This window comes from Octopus bimaculoides, chromosome 14, assembly GCF_001194135.2.
Source record: "Octopus bimaculoides isolate UCB-OBI-ISO-001 chromosome 14, ASM119413v2, whole genome shotgun sequence".
Taxonomy (NCBI): domain Eukaryota; kingdom Metazoa; phylum Mollusca; class Cephalopoda; order Octopoda; family Octopodidae; genus Octopus; species Octopus bimaculoides.
The window spans coordinates 25,084,067-25,090,770 of NC_068994.1; the positions used below are offsets into that span (position 1 = coordinate 25,084,067).

At 38.1% G+C, this 6,704-nt stretch overlaps 1 protein-coding gene across 6 annotated transcripts in view; it reads left to right on the forward strand.

The window, feature by feature from the left end:
- Window positions 1-6,704, forward strand: part of LOC106883611 (transcriptional repressor CTCF) — a 145,994-nt gene that overhangs the window by 30,444 nt on the left and 108,846 nt on the right. Inside the window, exon 1 of one of the 6 annotated variants that reach the window (XM_052972781.1) lies at window positions 1,130-1,894. The exons of 4 other annotated variants lie outside the window; for them this stretch is intronic. The gene's annotated coding sequence lies outside the window, so the exon portion shown is untranslated. Of the gene's footprint in view, window positions 1-1,129; window positions 1,895-6,704 lie in introns of those variants that run through there. One more of the 6 variants, XM_052972780.1, reaches the window with a different exon arrangement.

Below are 6,704 nucleotides of genomic sequence, written 5' to 3' on the forward strand. Positions count from 1 at the left end.
TGTGTGTGTGTGTGTGTGTGTGTGTATGTATGCATACATATATACGACGGGCTTCTTTCAGTTTCCGTCTACCAAATCCACTCACAAGACTATAGTAGAAGACACTTGCCTAAGGTGCCACGCAGTGGGACTGAACCCGGAACCATGTGGTTGGTAAGCAAGCTACTTACCACACAGCCACTCCCACGCCTATGAAAAGGAAAATGCTTACAGCACCTAGGTTTCCCAAGCGGTCACCCATCTAAGCACTAACTAGTACTTTCAACGTGATATGGCCGTATATATATATATTGCATTTATTATACGTATATATGTTCTTATTCTTTTACTCTTTTACTTGTTTCAGTCATTTGACTGCGGTCATGCTGGAGTACCGACTTTAGTCGAGCAAATCTATTCCAGGACTTATTCTTTGTAAGCCTAGTACTTATTCTATCTGTCTCTTTGACCGAACCGTGAAGTTACGAGAACGTAAACACACCAGCATCGGTTGTCAAGCGATGTTGGGGTGGGGGAGAAATACAGACACATATATGGATGTATGTATATATGTATGTGTGTGTATATGTTTGCATTTTATCCAAGCACCCGAAGGGCCCAACCCTCAGACAAATACAGGAGTACGTCCTCATAAATGAAACATCCCCAGTACTAAACACGAAATATACGCAGTAGATAATCATACCTGCATATCTACAGCTTATATTTATATACAGGTAGAATAGTTAGTGGGCTGTTATGTGTGTGTGTGTGTGTGTGTGTGTGTGTGTGTGTGTGTGTGTGTGTGTGTGTGTGTGTGTGTAAGCACATCTACGTAGGCAAATAGATATGAAAGTAAACAGATAGACACACTGAAGGATACGTACATAGGTAATATGAACAGACAAGCACACATACACACGCACATACGCAAATGAAGACTGAAACACCGTTGGCGGAAAGATGAATTGCTGCTATCTCTAGCAGTCGAGTGTTCATCATTGACAAGACAGGGGAAGGTCGAAAACACGTGACCTGGTGTTCTCGGCGCGGTCAATACCACCACGAAACCACAATAAACTACCAACAAACACTACATTACTCTACCAGACAACCACTCTACATCACCCGCATTCTCACCAACCCCATCTGTACTACCCCCGCCACATTACACCACCTTCATTTATACCCCACACTACGCTACACCACCCCACCACACTACATTCTACAACACCATTGTGTCTTTGTACATTTGTATACAGATGCATGTACACCCTTGAGTTAGGAAATAAAAGAAAAGATTTAACTATCAGCTATTCTTGGTTACGAGTTCAATAGCAGCTACATATGTTATTTTCTAAAGTCTTGGCTTAGAGTGGCGATGCAGTGTAATGGAAGAAGACTTAAGAAGCATTACTAAAACTCTTCCTGCGCCTAGTTGTCAGAAGTAACAGGTATCAAATCTTCAGATCTTGAGCACGTTTGCCACCTGTAGACAGGCATTGTTTTGGGACGTGTCGTACATAATTGTCTCTCATCATCCGATTGATGCCACTAAATGCAGATATAAACACTGTTTTGAAGAGAACCCCGTTGCACGTGAAAGAGGAATCTAACATTCTCCCTCAGTTATTGTATAGCAATGAGGTTAACATAGACTTCCGTATATTAATGAAGTTAAAGTTATTTCTAAATATTCCTTTCATGATACTGACAAATACCAAGGTGGGGTAGGAGTTATGTTTTGTTTACCGACGTTTGGTTCTGTCTTGTGACTTTGCCAATAGATGGATTGTTTTTCAAAACGAAATTTATCTTGCTAGATGCTAGTTGCTGGTTGTTGGTTGATGGATGACGGTTGGTAGTTGATGATTAACTAACAGCTGATGGTTGATGGTTAATGGTTGATACAAGAGTAAGGCAAGATTTTAAATTAAATTTTCGCAATAATCTCCTATGCATTTTTAACAAGAATTAGTTATAAATAATCTTCATTAGCAAAGGTGTAATTTTAGTTTTAGAAAACTTTTTGTCTCATGACATGGATAATGTTAATTCCTACTCCATTATGAACCTTATGTTCGGAATTAATAGATCGTGTTTTACTCTCTCTCTCTCTCTCTCTCTCTCTCTCTCTCTCTCTCCCTCTCCCTCTCCCTCTCTCTCTCTCTCTCTCTCTCACTCACTTACTCACTCACTCACTCACTCACATACACACACACACATAGAGAGAGAAAGAATCGATACATGCGCAAATACTTGTCTCTGCGTGTATGTGTTAGTGTGCTTGTGCGTGGGTATGTGTGCATGAGTGTGTGTGTATTAACCAAATGGTTACAAAAGTTCCCTTTACGACTATAATGTCCTAGGTTGCCTCCCACGGTGTAGCATCTTATGCAAGAGTCATTTTCTATCATCTCGAACCTGTAAGTAAAATCTGAAATTGGGTAAAAAGAAATTGTATGGAATCCCACCAACTGGATTGTACTCCAAATGGCAAATCCTTTTCAGACACAATGCCATAGTATTTCTATTTGTACCCTTAAGCTAATTCTCTGGTAGAATCGCGTGCGGGCGGGCGGATGGATGGATGGATGGATGGATGGATGGACGCATGCATGCATGCAAATTTCTTCACTTTTTTTATGTATTAGAATTTTTGGAGAAGAAAGCTGAAATTTGGTTAACGACAATTGTTACATATTGGATTTAGGAAAGTTTTGAATTTTTCCATTTGTAGATTGTATCTATAAAGTGCGTGTTAGCCGATTTCTTTGCTTGAAAATCCTAGTTTTTCTACATTGTTACTTAGATATTTACTAACAAGTGTATCAATGGTTATTGGTATAAATGTGAATTTATAATCAAAGCAGAGAGGTTGTAGATTTCAAAGCACTTGTCCATAAAGATTCTCGTCGCTGATTTTAGAAGAGATATTCACATCTGCAGGAGTAAATAACACCCGTGTGATGTTATTTACTACATTTTTGAGCACTTCGAGTATGTATCTATTTGTGCTTCCCTTGTTTAGTAGGCGCTGTCTGAGTGATAAAGAATACTCAAAGGCTGTCTGTACAGATTTTAATCCTCTTTTTTCTCTGTCTTCTGAGTTTGTCAGTATCACTGTTTCTATCAATGTTTGCAGTTAATGCGCGTTTTAATGTGAATGGAGTGAACTTTCTCTGTAGACCAGTCGACCACCCCAAATGTTGGCATTAACACGGCGCACTTCAAACGCATCGTGAAATGTTGTCATTTGTAAGAAGGTTCTGACTGACATATCTCTGTTAATCTGGCGTTATATTCTTGGCTTACTCTATCTTTGTTCAGAGTACCTTAGTATGATATATTTTTTATCAATACCTTGGTATCGGTAGCACTTGTTATGTGGACAGATAGAAAGACTACTGATACAATGATTTTGGCTTCGGAAAATAATTTTTCTACGTTTACTTGTTAAATGTGAACATTTCTTTTGGTCAAACTTCATCAGCAAAAAAATGTTTTGATTAAATCCAACTGTTTTGTAGTGCTGTCTATATTTCGGAGACAGGTTTTCAGATCCTCCACAAGGAAATTATGAATATTAGTGTCTCTAGCTGTTGTAAAGCATTAGACTTTTTATTAAAGAAATGGTAGTGGATTTAGGGCCAAAATAAACAAATACAGATTGTTGCATTGAAACATTTCCGTTGAAGTGTTTATAACATCAGCAAGTCGTTTCACTTTCAATTGCAAATGTGAGGATTGTTGATCACATCTTCGTGAGTCTTTCGATTGCATCAACTAAAACAATAGATACTTTTGTCAGCTGTAGTAACTACAGTAGCCACGAGTGGAGAGTGGAAATTAATCCCTAGACAACACAGCTTAAGTTATAAAAAATTGTTCGGTTCAGTTCTGCACTCCTTTCTACTTGCCTGCTCATCAGTTACTTTGTCGTTTGGTTGGTCTAGGAAGAATTAGTTCAGGCATCTCGTATGCAATATGTACATAATGTTAAGGCAAGCAATGCATCGATAGTTCACCACCAAGAGTGTGTTTTTGTTCTTCACCACAAGGTTTACTCGTGCTCTGACAAGCCAGTTCAATATATAAATCTGGTCTTCCATAGATTTTTGAAATATTTGTATATGTTGCCTTCTATAAAAAAAAAAGTCGGCATCATGTTCTAGTAGTCAACTATTTTCTCGGAATTCTTTAACAAACAAAAGTAAAGCGGCTAGAAGAACCCTCAAATACAGTGGCAGCACGTCTTCCGAAACAAATATTAAAATAGCAAATCCCATCTTTACCAATCTGTTTTGTAAATCCTTTGCATCTCGTTTACATTCCGGTTTCTCCTCGGATCCTTCTGAAATATGAGAGTTTGTAAAATACCTGTGTATCTATTTTTTTTTTAATTGCACTTTGTTATACGCTGATCATCTAGTTATACATAAGCCCTTCAGAAAAAAATCTAGATTGCTTTGAGTGTTAAAAATTCTTCAGCAAATTCAGGTACTATAGACATTGTTTTTTGGGGTTTTTTTCAACAAGGCTGAGTGGATGATCTGTACGTAGAACATAATCTGCATACCAGATAATGTTTTTAAAGAGTGCTCGTAGCTCTTTCTCTTACCCGTCATGTCAGATCTATTATCGCATGACTGACTACAGATATTTTCATGGAAAAGCTATGTTCACACAAAACTTGTAATAAGTCATGGATGACTTATTTTCGCCGGGAAAATGCTAAAAATCTTTCAAAGTGTTTATTTGGTGAGACACCCCACTTTTAAATGCCAAATCTCTTATATTTATAAAAGCTACAATTATTCTAAGTACTGTATAATACCATATCTTTTCTTTTTACTTATCTATTTTCTAAGATTTTGATCCACACTATTTATATTTGCTTTTCCTGTTATCAACATCACCTTCCATGCTAGCTTCCTGATTCTCCACCAAAGATTTGAGCCCAGTCATCCAGTCAGAAAACTCGTCTGTTGTCTGTTCTGGAGCCTTAGTTAAACTTTCACTTGATTAAATTTTCACTGTGAAGATTAATTTATTGTAAAAATTGGAAGACTGCATATGGTCAGAAGTTTGCGAAACGGCGAGAAGTTTGGCCGTGCGTATAAATGAGCATTGGAGGGAATACAGGGATCAAAGACAAACCTCGATACTCTACCAGCATGCCAAAGAACAACATCGTGGTGTGCTGAACCTAATTAGCATAGAAATCCTGTCTAAACACCCGGACGACGCATCGCTTCGACAGATACGAGAGCCAGTCTTCATAAACGAAACACGACCAGTTTTGAATAGTAAATACTGTCAATAGGCAAATGCCTTACAAAGACCCATGGACACACACACATACACATACACACATACACACACACATACACACACACATACACACACATGCAAAGACAAACAAGGGCATAGTCATGCCATCACGCCCACACAGATACACACACATACGTACACTCACGGAAACATACATACAGAAGTACACACGTACACACAAACACACAGGAATTCACATACATACGAGCACACACGAACACACACACACACATAAAGACACACTGAGATACCGACACGTGCTCACACATACATGGACACGCAAACACAGACACACGCTCGTACACACGCTCGTACACACGCTCGTACACACACGTACACACACGTTCACACACAGACACACGCTTCGATACACACATGGACACACGCGCACGCATACGCATACTCATATTCACGCACAGATAGACAAATTTATTCAACATTTATCAAACAAAGAAGACGGTTTAATTTGAGAGAAACGTCATATGGATGAACGTGTGCGTTTGTGAAGAAAACAAAGAGAAAATTAAAACTGCTATCTTATGTATATCAAAAATGACATATCAAAAAAGTCAGTTTTTAAAACACACACACACATACGTATGCACACACTTACGTATAAACACACACATACAGACAAACACATACTCATCTCGGACAGATCTCGGACAAATCCCAACGCTGGAACATATGTTCAGAAGAAATGGAAGTAGAGATGTGTCACTGAAGAGATTGCAACAATGCGATGAAATAGTTATTTCACACAAAAAAAGGAATAACAACACGAATAATACTGAACTTGACATGGAGAAATTGACAGTCACTGACAGTCACTGACATAAAGAAACTGACAGCTCTCTAGATTTCTTCAAGATGAAAAGGAACTGATTTACAACAAAATTGGTGTTCAGAGTCGCTGTATCCCAAACAAACATGAAGAACGTTTTGCAGCCGAGACATATATAAAAGACAAAAGAATTTCAAATATGTTTATTAATGGCACTGCTTGATATCCTGTTTCTGGATAGGTTAAATATAACTATCCAGTTTACATCCACCTCGTTTGCCCTCTACTTTTACTTCCATTATCATAAATTTAGTCCGCATTTTTCTCGTCTAAAGGTGTTTGAGCGTGATCCGAATTTGATTCGCTGGTCGGTGGACAAAAGTAGTACAGAAACAGTAACGTAGTTACTCTGATTCCAAATATGAGCAACTCGTGAGGGGAAAACCCTTGGGGTATGAGCTCATGAATTAAGACATAGGCATATAAATACACATTTATTGATACGCGCGCGCACGCACACATACATACACGCATACACAAACACATGCATATATACATACATTCATACATATATATATATATATATATATATATATATATATATATA